General features: G+C 44.9%; 1 protein-coding gene across 1 annotated transcript in view; it reads left to right on the top strand.

Moving 5' to 3' along the window:
- The window catches only part of LOC122791837 (fructose-1,6-bisphosphatase isozyme 2-like), a 181,779-nt gene that overhangs the window by 103,423 nt on the left and 64,744 nt on the right, over window positions 1-13,612 (top strand). The gene's annotated exons all lie outside the window — the stretch shown is intronic.

Here is a 13,612-nt window from a genome sequence, read left to right as displayed (position 1 = left end):
CCCCCCATCAGTTTAGGCTTTGTCAAGATGTGATGCTCTGAGAGGCTGCGAGGTAGGATCACAACTTAGGAGCCTGACTCATCCCTGGGAAAGGACAACTCATGTATGACAACCGTAGGGGTGTCTGTCAAACAGTTGTGACTGTGCCACTGCTAGGCCAGTTAATGGGATGTTTTCCATATCCATGCTACCTGTGATTATGAGTACATGTTTGCCTTATAAAGCTAAGAGGCCTATAGAGGGCATGTGCATAGTAAAGTACTGTTGCAGACATGTGTGTTGAACTGCATGCTTTATACTGAATTAATAACATTCAAGTGTACAGTGTTCTGCTGGACAATAAGCACATTTGTGACTGATATCTGTAGTCACATGCACATATACCTGTGTTATGTCAGCCATACCATTGGCAGGTCTGTGAGCAATGACATTGTAACATAATAGCCTACTTATGACTGTTGGACATCTTCCAGATTATCACAGTGATGTCAAACCCTACTGTGCAATAAACGTACTAATGTATGGTACAGCTATATTAATACAGTATCAGTACTGATGTCCCTTTTGACACCCATGTATGTGTGCCATTGTCCAGACGTATTGCTGTAACAGGTTGAGAAGTATGATTGAGCAGCAAGACTGTAAATACAGTGTGCCATACTAACATAGAACAAAAATGTATACCAGGTATCCCCTGAGCACATGTATGTATGCATATATTCAGCTGGAAGGCACAAAACTAATCACATGGGTTTCAAGCAGTCAGGTACATAGTTTGTGCATGTTGCACATGTGTGTGTAATATCAGTGTCATACAACAGACATAAATGGGGTCTATAACACAATGTCAATCTTACAAAAGTTCGATCGCTGTAATAACTAACCCTAAAGTCCAAAACCCAACAAAACCGAAAACACAGAACAGTGTTTTTTTCCCAGGGAAAAATCGCTGTTCCATGACAAAAAAATAAAAAATTAACCTTAAACTTAAACTAAAGTGGGGGGCTTCACCCCCCATATCCCCCACACCCCCTACTTAAATATACCAACTCTGAGTTCGCACCACAGTGGAGGAAATAGCAAAGCCCCGAAAACGGCCCACTGATTTTTTTCCCTGGGAAAAAAGTCGATGTGCCGTGGCTTTGCTATTTTCAACTTTTGGACTTTAAAGTTCGATATTATAACATTTGAACTTGTTTTAGTTTAACATTGTAATATAGACCCACATAAATGTGTACAGCTACTGGTTGTTGCATTGCCCTCCACACTGATATGGGTACTAGAGTAGGCATGATTATCAGGTATTAATCAGAGAAGTGTCCACGTGTGTTATGACCCTCTGTCCATGCCTGCCACTACCAGCTATATCAACACCTATATACAGTGGATATCACAAGTGTACACAGCCCTGTTGGAATGCCAGATTTGTGTTCTGTATGACAATCAGACCACAGAAGATCATTTTATAATGTTTCTCATCTTGAATGTGACCCCTAACCTGTACAATTCCAATGAAATACAATCAAAGGTGTTTCTAGGAAGGTGAGCAACTAATGCCAAGTGAAGATGCGTCATGATGTTAGAGTCCAGACCATGACGGATGAATGCTGTAACCATCTCAAGAGGTGCATACACAACATATCAGTTTAAGAGTGTGTATACACATTCAACTGGCTTATTGTACTGAGTATTATTTCCATATGTTTTCACAGACCAGGTTGTTATGTTTTCAATTGAATTGTACATGCTATAGGTCACATTACAGGTGGGAATTGTTTTGGAATGAGTTATTGTAGTGTCATGTTCCAATTGCACAAATACCAGTCAGTATATCAGGGGTATGTACCCTTTATATCCACTGTAGCTATATGGACACAGTAGTACCTGACCTATATATCCAGCCTCCACCAAGGTAGAGTAATCCCCTTTGGTGGACAGCAGCAATACACAAACCACATAATAGGTTGCTAAATTGGCTGTACAGGGACATATAGGTGCAGACAACAACTTGGAAACAAGTTCAACTATATCTGAGCAAGCATGTAAGTTCACAGGTGACTTCCTGTAAAGCTGACTATGACTGAAATCAGACGTATCCAACCACCAAGGAGAACTGCAACTGTGTCTCCTCATATGCTGTAAGTCTCAGAGGAAACAACACAATTCACTCTGTACTGGGGGTAAAGAACACCTCATACACACATGCTGTGGATGTAGGCAACCTGCATCACACAGGTTAGGTTAACCACATAATAGGTTGCTACATTGGCTGTACAGGGACATATAGGTGCAGACAACAACTTGGAAACAAGTTCACCTATATCTGAACAAGCATGTAAGTTCACAGGTGACTTCATGTAAAGCTGACTATGACTAAAAATCAGACATATCTACACCACCAAGGACAACTGCAACTGTGTCTCCTCATATGTTGTAAGACTCAGAGGAAACAACACAATTCGCCCTGTACTGGGGGTAAAGAACACCTCATACACACATGCTGTGGATGTAGGCAACCTGCATCACACAGGTTAGGTGGGAACATCACCACCCTGTCCACCCCTGTTATACAGGGGGATATACACATCAACCACACTCCTCCCCTCAGCAATGGTGAGCATGTACATATTGCCTACTGATGGCAACAACAGCATATCTCTGTGGGGCATAATAACATCACTGTCTGCCTCTTACATGAACTCAGGCATGTGCTCACAGCTCCATCACATACCAGAGTCAAACGAAGACCTGCTACCATCCACACACCATCCACATGAAAGATGCCCAGTGTCAACCCTCTACACAGACATAAATGGAGAATAGAGGATTATGCAATAAAGTGTCCAACACTGGGGGGAATAAGATAGCTCAGGGACAGGAGTGTAATGCAAGCTGCTATAGCCATGAAAGCTTGGAGGGTTATGGTGTAGTGTGGATTATCTGCAAGTAATATCCACTGTTGATGTGGATTTTGACAACTGTATGAGTTCCTGTGACCTTTTTCCTGTTTATGTCTTCCAGGTAACATGCAGAGTGCTCACCTACAAGCATTCTCTGTTGGGGAAACTGACATCACCCAATATGTGATTAGACGTTATTCCCTGTTATTTGGATGGAGAGCAGAAGATGTGCGGGAGAGGACTGCCCTGTTGAACAGTGTGGTTCACAGGGTAAATGATGCTGATCTGCACAGCATAACTTATGAGCATGTGCAACATTGGGCCACTGACCTCATCTGCCATGCCTGTCAGTGGGCTGCTGCTGTAGCAAGAGACTGGCTAGCCACAGGTGCGGGCGCAGCCATCCAGACCCCACTGACACCCACCGATGACCTCCTCATCAAACTTAAGGCACATGCACAATGCACAAGACATGAAGTTGAGGGAAGAATTGTGGAGGTGAGTTGCACACACACTAGACGAGGAGCGTGCAGGTAAGGGCCCAGTGGGTATTAGTACACCAATGTATCAGACATACATGTATCTGTATTGTATCTACATCCATGTGTCAGGTCCGACTGCAGTTGTGGTTGGGGTTTTCTAATGCACAGAGGTGCATTTGTGGTGAGGACAGGATATTGTGTATTATTGCGGTTAGTACTGTAGATGTGCAGATATGCCGCATCCATCCTGTACCAAGACCACATGTGAGTCTGCTGACAATAACTCCCTCTCACAACTACCTAGGACACTCTGGTCTGCATATGGGACAGCAGCCTGAAGCTGGTGAGTATGACATTGTTCTGTTGTTGTCTGGAAATACCCCAGGCACGTGAAGCACATGCAATTTACCAAGCACGCAACCATGAATAATAGCTATATCGCTTTATGAAATAGCTATATTGCTTTTTGCGCATGTTCACTTGTGCTGGGGTTAACTGTATTGCATCACAGTGGTCACCACTGGGGCCTATCTGATGTGAATTCAACATTCCTGTAGCATACCTCACAACTTGTCAGTGCCAAGAAGTCTGGACAGAGGCCAGCAAAATGGGCTGGACAAACGGCCTAAGGTAGGGACATGTGTGACACATTAGTGGTATATAGTGGATATAAATTTTGTGCACACTCCTCTTAAGATGCAAGGTGTTCTTGTTACATACTAATTAGGACCATGATATGTCAGCCAATACCTCTTCCAGCCTTTAACGTGACCCATAACAGGAACAGTTCACTTGTAAAACCAAGCATATGGGCTCATGTATTGTACCTACAAGGCTGGCCACCTGGTAGGGGTGGCATACATCATATCAGCATGATGTTTCAGTCAGGTATGATATCTCATGCTGCCATATGTGTCAGTACACTCACTGTGACCTATTTGGCTATAATATCACATAAATGGGCATTGTTAAGACACACAGACCACTTCCGACCACATATAGGTTGCAAACATATGGATATTCCAGACACATCTGTACAGAGGACTGCACAATGGTTTAACCTGGTGCATGAGAGGCAGCTGCTGTTACCACACTATATAACGTAATGGCAGCGGGAGGTGGTCACCAGCTGTGTATGGCACATACAGCAAAATGGTATAAGCCACACAAAATATGATCCTCACACACACGCAAAGTGTTGCCAGCATTAGAACTTCTGCCTATCTAGGTATTCTTATTATAGTGATACTCAGTTATCAGATGCACCACAAAGCTTGCACATTTCCATTTCTTCCAAAGGTACTTCTAAGGTGGATGACATCAACAGGACTACTAAATTGGAGTGAAGGGAAGTGTAAAGCATTGTACACAGGTCAAAAATGGTATAAGTCAGACAGTACATGTCTCATACACACACACACACACACACACACACACACACACACACACACACACACACACACACACACACACACACACACACACACACACTTGCCAGTATTGTGATTAGAACTCCTGCCTATCTAGGTATGTTTACTATAGTGTTACACACTTACCGCATGCACTACAGAGCTTACAGAACTTTCATATGACCAAAGCTGCTGATAACTGCACAGCTGTGGTAAAGTATTACAGGTGGCAGACAGTCTGCCTTTGGTTCCACCCGTACATCATGCTAGTTCCTTCTGTCTTGCACTTCAACTAGAATTATGGCTTGGCACTTCACCAAGTTATTGTATCAAGAAGTGTGGCACACCTGGGAGGCATCAGCAGTACTCATTCATCACAGATGTAGCCTCAGTACTTACTAGTTATGTCCACCCCTCCTGCCATGTTTGAAGGGCAGTTATCTGTGCTTTTACCCATTAACCTGGTGCACTTGTCCTTTCTGAGGCACTGTTGCAACTGCCTCATGTACACAGACAACCCTCCCCTCTAAACTTCAAACACTCAGACCTGTGAAGGTTACTCATATATCACCAAATGTGGACAAAGGCATTTTCAAGCAAAGACTGGACTAGCAGGTCAAGAGGATAAGATCAACGCCTGCACCACACCATGTGGAACATGTAACTCAACATGGCACCCACTTTGACAGCCATGACATACTGTGAAGAGCCACACACCCACCTTCCCAGAGGCAATCAATGGACATTTACCCAAACAGCACAGACCAGCAAGACAGACACCCACTCAGACACCGCAACATGGCACATACCAAGGGACACATATTTAACCTACACAGTCTGCCCCTCAACCTAAGCTCCTAAGGCTAACCACCTTGCACAATACAGTGATCATGGGTAACTCAGTACTGAGGCACGCACATATCCCACTCACTAAGTCGAATATGGAGCAGGTAACAGCCAAATATCTATCACATGTCAGCATCCAGCACATGACACAGCCAGTCATGGCACTCCACAGCAACTATGAGTATCACTCTGTATCCATGTGAGTGTGAATGATTTGGGACACACCTCCCTGGACTACATGACAAGAGACATGGTTCAACTCTCTGATTATGTGGTCCAGGCAGGTATGACAGTAGCCCTGAGCAGTGTACCATCATCACCCAGAATGATGCTGCGGTACTATCAACAGATGATTGACTGCAACATTGGCTTACGTGTTATGTGTCATTCTCAGGGGATCCAGTACCATTCTGCTTGGGATGACATGATGACAGAACCCAATGACTTGCCACAGATGTCCTACATCTGTCACTGCTGGGTTTCTAGGTACTGGCTAAGTGCCTTGCCACCCCTATGATGCCTTATTAGGCAGTGTTCCTAATGTTATTACCACCATAACAGCTAGACATGTATGCAATCTGAGGGTCATGCTGCTCAACAGTACACATCTTACTGTCAGAGCGCAGTCACTCAAAGCACTCAGAGTGGAGGACACATGCCTGCTGTAATGGAGAGGTTGTTCACAGCAGCAGGCAGCAGCTCTGCAGTATCAGGCTATGACGCATTCCACAGCTGTCAGCCCCCAAACATGGACCACACCACACCTCCACAGGTGGTGTTGTCTCCATATTTATTATGGATAGGAGGACCTCCAGACTAGTTTCCCAGCATAATGCATTGGAGATACTTCCGGTACAACTGCCTTGGGGTAATAGTGCAATCCAGACTATAGCCTGCTGTGGATTCACATCTATGTCTCTAGACTGCCAATGCACATTCCTCAACACCCTGCCATCTATGATGGTCCAGTGCAACACTGATATATTATGAGCCTTTAACAATCTCTCCATCACCTGGGGAAAGTAGCAAAGCACCAGTACAGTGGCCGATCACTTCTCTGATTCTTTTCCATTGCCCTGGACCAGCTCATACTGACCCCTGGTAGAGAATGCAACAATCTTGACCCGTGTTGACCACTTAAATATGGGACTGTTATTCATCCACAGATGTCAATCCCTGCATGGTGAGATCCACACAGGCTGTAATCAACATGGAACTCAACATATCAACCACACCCCCCACAAAGGCAGCCATCATGCAAAACCTCTCCAAAGCTGACTTTGCAGCCATAAAAACAGGGGTGGATGTCTTCACTGCACACGTGGCAATGGGAAATAGCTGAATGACTGTGGAATCATACACATATGCACTGTACAAACAGGTACAGGAATGCATGGTACTAGCCAGAGCCAACAGAATCCATACAATGTCCTCCAAACACTGGGAGACAATGTGATGGTTCCCTGCCATTAGTAAAGTGTACATCAGAAGGAGGACACTGTTGCAGAGAAAGGTGGTGTCCCATGACTGTTGAACTCCCTTATTAGCCTCAAACACAACTTTGGATCCCTCATAGAATCCCCTACAGGCATCTATGATGGCAGACATGCAGCAGACACTGACAGTCACAATAGCCTTTGACAGTTACATCAACAACCTTCACAGTATTAAACACAAGTGCTGTGAGTTACTGCACAATGCTAATACATATCCTGAGACAACAGATATTGGCAACAGTCTTGGCAACACATTCAGTGCCAGCTTTACCCCTCTCTCCCTCCACAAGTGAAGTGCTGAGTGAATGTGTTCTCACATGCTGTATCCCAGTTCCGTTCTAGGCATCTGTGTGTCACCAGGATGTGGCCCTGCAGCAAGACCATGTGGTAAGGCAGTATGGTAAAACATCCACCATGTCATAGGCAGGGTACAGTATGTGCACAGAAATCCCTGATCTGTAACACAGTGATTGCATACGCCTCACAGATTATAGGGCTGAGGATTGTACATAGGTGTATGTTGATGTACATCTGTTGTAGAATGGAGATTGGTACGTGTTGTGGTTTGGACACACCTCCGATTGCTAATAACCACAGCCACAGGGGAAGTTCATCAACCAAACACACAGAGATTACTATACACACACACACACACACACACACACACACACACACACACACACACACACACACACACACACACACACACACACACACACACATACACAAATTTGCAAGTACTGAGATCCATAGGTTCATTGCGTCATAGGTGTATAGTAGGTGAATGGGCCTGATGGCTCTACAAGGCTAGCCCAAGGGAATACCCTGGCATCAGGCCACATGAAAATAGTCCCCAGTGTGGCTCAGGAGTGTAGTCACTGGAGTAGTCCTCAGGGGTGGGTATTGTATTCCCCATCCACTCGTCCAGATTTCTGTTGTGGGTGGCCAGTGATGTGCACTGCTTCACATGTATGTGATTTATATTCCATAACATGGACAGTGTCTGGGCTGTGCACATGTCCCACATGCATGTTCTTTGATGTGTGGAAGTATGCTTGAGGTCTCTAGGGAATGTTACTTGGACAGATTGGTATCATTCCTGACCTAATTTGGTGAGACCTGGTTATGTAACTGAGGTAGTGATTGCACCTATATAGACAGTATGGTACGAGGATTCATTGGAGTTTTTGGCATCTGCCCATACAGGGCATGTGTATAAGGCATGGTATTCCCCTTGTGGGGCATGTTTGCAGACTCTACAATTGTTGCAGGCGTCCAGTGGGGAACATGGCAAAAGGGCCACTGTGCATATTGACTGGGCTACTAAGGGGATGGAACAGGGTGCCATGTCCTTTTTACTTGGCGGATAACAAACACTCAGTCAGGAGATGTAACACATCAAATTACTTTCTGATGTCAGTGGCACTGTTGTGGTCAACAGGCATGTAGTCCACTGCAACCACACTGTGGGTACTATCTGTGAGACAATTTGCAGGAGAACTACTGATATAGTGGTTGCTGCCTAGCCAAGCGTGTTTGTGTATGATTCTTGGGTGGAGTGGTCTCTGAGTATTAGGAGGGTTGCCTATATTGTTAACTAATCCATGCTGTCACATAGTCATTGCACATGGCACTACACATTTAGGGCTGTGGATTGTCTACACCAACCTCTATGGTGTTTGACAACTGCTGGCCTTGTAATGTGGACATTGGGACATATACTAGTTCCTCAATATAATAAAGTAGCAAAATCCACCCCCAATGGATCCTGTTACACAATCACACCAACACAACACCCGCCCAGAATATTGATGACACACACTTACACCCACTTGCCAGTGCTGAGCTTTGAACCCCTACCTAGCTATGTATTGCTATTACAGTGTTATGCATTTATCTCACGCACCATGGAGCTTATAGGATGGATGTCGTCTCAAGGCACTTATAAGGCAAGGAGCATCACCAGCCCCTGTAAATACTGACATTGGGTGATGTAGTGGGTGAGAGATTTCACAGAATATTTTACCCTACATTTGCCAGGAGTAAGGTTCAAACCTCTATCTAACTATGTTTCCAGACCATTATGGTTATGCATTTACCACACGCACAACTGACCTTACATGGTTTAGGGTTGCCAGCAGGTACTTCTAAGGTGAAGATATTTGCGGCACTGCTAAAGTCAGGCACTGAGAAGTGTACTGGGTGTAAATGGGGCCAAAATCTTTAAGGTATGGACATATATATGTACACACCCAAAAACACTTGCCATGAATGATAGTCAAACCCCTAACTATGTAGTTATTGTTACTACATTGTTTCACATTTATCACATGTGGCACAGAGAATATAAGTAGAATATTGTCCAAACATACCTTTAAGGTGAGTGACATCAGCAGCAGTGCTAAAAGAGGGGTAAGGGAAGTGTAGTAAGTGTGAATGACCACAAAATCAGGTCTCTACAAAGACACACACTCTTTCACACAAACACATTTTCACAGTTGCCAGGACAACGATTAGACTTCCTACCTATCTAGTTTGCTACACTATAGCATTACGCAGTTATTGCAACCGCCACAGATCTTATATGTTGGAGAGCTGTAGAAAGGTATCTTTGAAGGTGAGTGACATCAGCAGCAGCGCTAAAGGAGGGGTAAGAAAAGGTTAATGAGTGTGAATGGCCTCAACCACATTTCTCTAGAAACACACACTCACACAACTTTACATTTGACAGGACTGAGATTACAACTGCTACATGGATACTTATTTGTACTGTAGTATTACACAGCTATCACAAGCACCACTGAGACTATAGGGCTGAGGGCTAACCAAAGGAATTTCTACAATGAATGATATCTGCACATCATGTGATACAGGCCAATGGGATGTGTACTGGGTGGGAAATGCCTCATAATGGGATTCTCTCTGTTGCTGTCTTTCTCTTCCCCACATCTCTGTGTGTGTATGTTTGACATATTATATTATGTTGGCCTTAGCTATGTGAGTATTCCTATCCAAAGTGTGTGTGTATGTGAAGTATCAGTGGTGTACAATTTGGTGTGTGTGCACAGACATCTGCGACTAACCAATATCTGTAGTCCACTGTGTTGTCAGACATGGACTTCATTTCTCTAAGTGTAGGATCATGCCCAGTATCACCTTCTATACTGAGTGTGTGAGGGTTGCACTGCAGTTCAGGGTTTTGTGTGCTACAGCTATACCTAGCAAACTGTTTTTGTATGATACCTATAGATAGGTTGCCATATGGAGACACAGTGGGCGTAACATACGGGGGATACTGTAACTATTGCTGTCTGTGCTGCTTGTGTAACATGGTTGGTTGTAGTATAGATTTTCTGACATATGTACTGTTTTACACTGTGATGTATCAAGTCAACTACTGACAGTTATCATTCTTTGCTCACAGTTATTTACCAGGGAAATACAAGATGAATGAAGCTGAGACCAATATTCTGAGGCATATAGACTACGCATTCTGGCACACCCCTGCCATTGTGGAGGGGTAGCTACAGACAGTAGACTGCTGGTTTTGTGTAAATGGTGCAGCACCTTGTTAGTATGCTGGTTGGGGATCCCCTCCCTTCAGGGAATAGCCATATCCTGCTGGGGCCATAACTTGCAGCTGTACAGATACACCCAGGTTATCCAGAGGCAGGACTCATATATCTGATCAGTTTACCTTCACATTGTGGTTTATAAGAAGTTTTGTGGCTATTCATTCATGGGTTTCCAGTCAGGGGGTAGTATGGGTGAACATTAGAGTTTCAGACTTCACACACGTCATGAAATTCATGCTTCTACACCCCCCCCCCCGCTGTTATTCTCTCCTCTTCCTAACATCATGTAAGAAATATCTCAGAGGTATTCCTATAGTTGGGCCTTTATCCTAGTAGTATTTATGGCCTGATCCACAGTCCACAGTCCTTGCAGTAGGACACGGGGAGGCATGCTACTGGCATTTGTCAACATGGCTTGCATTTGTTTTCTGTTTACTGTGTTAGGTTGTTAGTTAGGACCCCCTGACATTCCATACGTTGGTACTATGGGTGAGGCATGGGCCTTTGCCAGAGGACTGTAGGCCATTTGAGAGTGCTGCAGGCCATCTGTAGCAGGCCAGTGCATTCTGTCAGTCATATGTTCACAGGCTGCATGCTAGTGAATTACCCTGGGGTGACATTGGTATGTGGTTGAGGTGTTCCTGTTAATCCCTCCTATTCATACTGATCCACGAGTCTGGATGTGGTCAGGTTGTTGCTTACAGCTAGGGACACACCTGCACTGGACACCTATTCAGCATGCTGCATCATATATGTATTCCCATACAGAGATGGGTTCATCCTGTACTCATTCTTTACAGCAAGGATATGACCTGTGATAAACCTGTGGCTGATGGTGGGGTGAGCTGGGTGGATGTGTGATATGGACGCTACTTGCACCTGACTCAGAAGTATACCTGGGACATTCTCCTTATGCTGGCTTGTGTGTGGACATGGACAGCCTGTCATCACTTTATAACTGCGCCTTTTGTGGTCTGCCAGTGATTGGCCAGACTACCAGTATTCCATACTAGAGGGACAACTAATGTGATGCTAACCTCTATGTATAATTCAAAACTTGTGTGCAGTTGACAGTTATTTTATATGCACTCTGTGTAGGTTACTTCCACCTGTGTACTGTTTCTATGTATGGGCTCCCATTCATGGCATATTGAACTTTCTGATGGTGACAGATATTGACATCCGGACATTGAGTATGTACAACATCTGACATGGGTGTAGCTGAGAAGCAGTGTGGTTGGCACTGCAGTTGTTGGAACATGGCCCTGTCATCCACTGTACTGTACGTAGGCCACTGAGACACAGCCATCCAGGCCCACATGCTGACCACTTCCAGGCAATATTAAACACACAACAAACTTACCACACTGACTCCTGCATATTGCACACACTCAACAATGTAGTTTGGGACAGCTCTGGCAATCTGTGCTCCAGTAATATTACTCATCAAATTTACATGTTATTGCATTTCTACATGGGATTGTGTGTGTGTGTGCGGGTGGGGGGCTTTGCACACCTGCAGACTTTGAACATTTGCAATGTCTGCACTGGCATTTCGGTTACTCTGTTGGCTTCCATTTCATATTGTATTGTGAACTATCATGCAGAAAGGAGGCATATCAGTAGAGTACACGTTAGATCTTAATGGCATAAATTTCAGTTTCAGACTTCTTACTCTTCAGAACTAAAATAAAACTGCCAGACCTGTTGTAATATGTCTGTGTAGGTCTGGTGGGGGCTGTTTACCATTACCATCATTTAGGAGTCTTAGCCCAGACTTTCTTTATGGTCATCTACACCTGTCTTGCTGGGTGAGGCTGGTGGTGGGTATGTGACCTCATTGATATCCATGTGTATGACCTATTGACACCCACAGTTATTTGGGCCATCACATGTACTGCAGTGGGGGTTGTCACTTTGTGTAGTGCTGCCTAGTATGTTGACACTAGTATTTGTTATGAATTTTCTGCTGTCTCATATAGCTGTCTGCTGCTATCCCATTCAGCCACCCAATTCCCTTGCATGCTTGCATCTATACCATACATACAACTACCAGAACATAATACTGCATTCAGCAATTGATAGGAAGGGTGACTTACCTTGTTGCTGGGCCAGTATTGAGGATGGTGCTGGAGGGCTGACTGTGTTGGATGCACATAGTACACTCCTATACATGGTAAAGCTCGGGTAGTGTCATGTTTGGCATCCCTTTTACTGTATGTGTGAGTCAGAGAGAGGTATCAGTCCCTGAGTCCCTACAGTGTCAGTGTGTGTGCTATGTGTTGCCTCTTTGCCAAGGCCTGGGCATACTGGGCACACCTCCTTCTGTCTACAGGGGCAGACTCTGGATGTTTCTCCTCTGAGTCCCTCTGTGCCTGTGCTGGCCTTGGCAATGGTGGGGGGCTGAGTGGCCCTGACCCATGCTGTTCCTGCTGCAGCTGTTTCCGCAGGATCATATTGTGTAGCATTGCATATACTATGAACATTTGTGTACATATAGCTGGAGAGTACTGCAAGGCTCCACCGGATATGTCAAGGCAGAGGAAATGTGACTTGAGCATCTCAAACGCATGCTCTACAATGATCCTGGTTTGTGTGTGTGCCTCATTATGGTGTTCTTGTTCAGGCATGTGTGCATTTCGGATGGGTGTCATCAGCCACGGCACCAGTGCATCGCCAGCATCCCCAACTAGATGGCCATATGGGATCCCCCCCCCCCCCGGAAAATGCCTGATGCAGCTGTGAGTAATGCCAGATCTGGGAGTTGTGAGAGCTTCCAGGGCTGCCAGCACATACATTTATGATAATGCCCAAGGCATTGCACATGACTTGGCAGTTGATGGAGGGGAAGCCCTTGCAGTTTATGTAGACCCTACCCCGCTCACCTGGTGGTACTTTGATGTG

Source organism: Protopterus annectens, chromosome 17.part0, assembly GCF_019279795.1.
Source record: "Protopterus annectens isolate FY-2018-M chromosome 17.part0, PAN1.0, whole genome shotgun sequence".
In the NCBI taxonomy this organism is placed as follows: domain Eukaryota; kingdom Metazoa; phylum Chordata; order Ceratodontiformes; family Protopteridae; genus Protopterus; species Protopterus annectens.
This window is presented reverse-complemented; position numbering and strand designations above follow the sequence as displayed.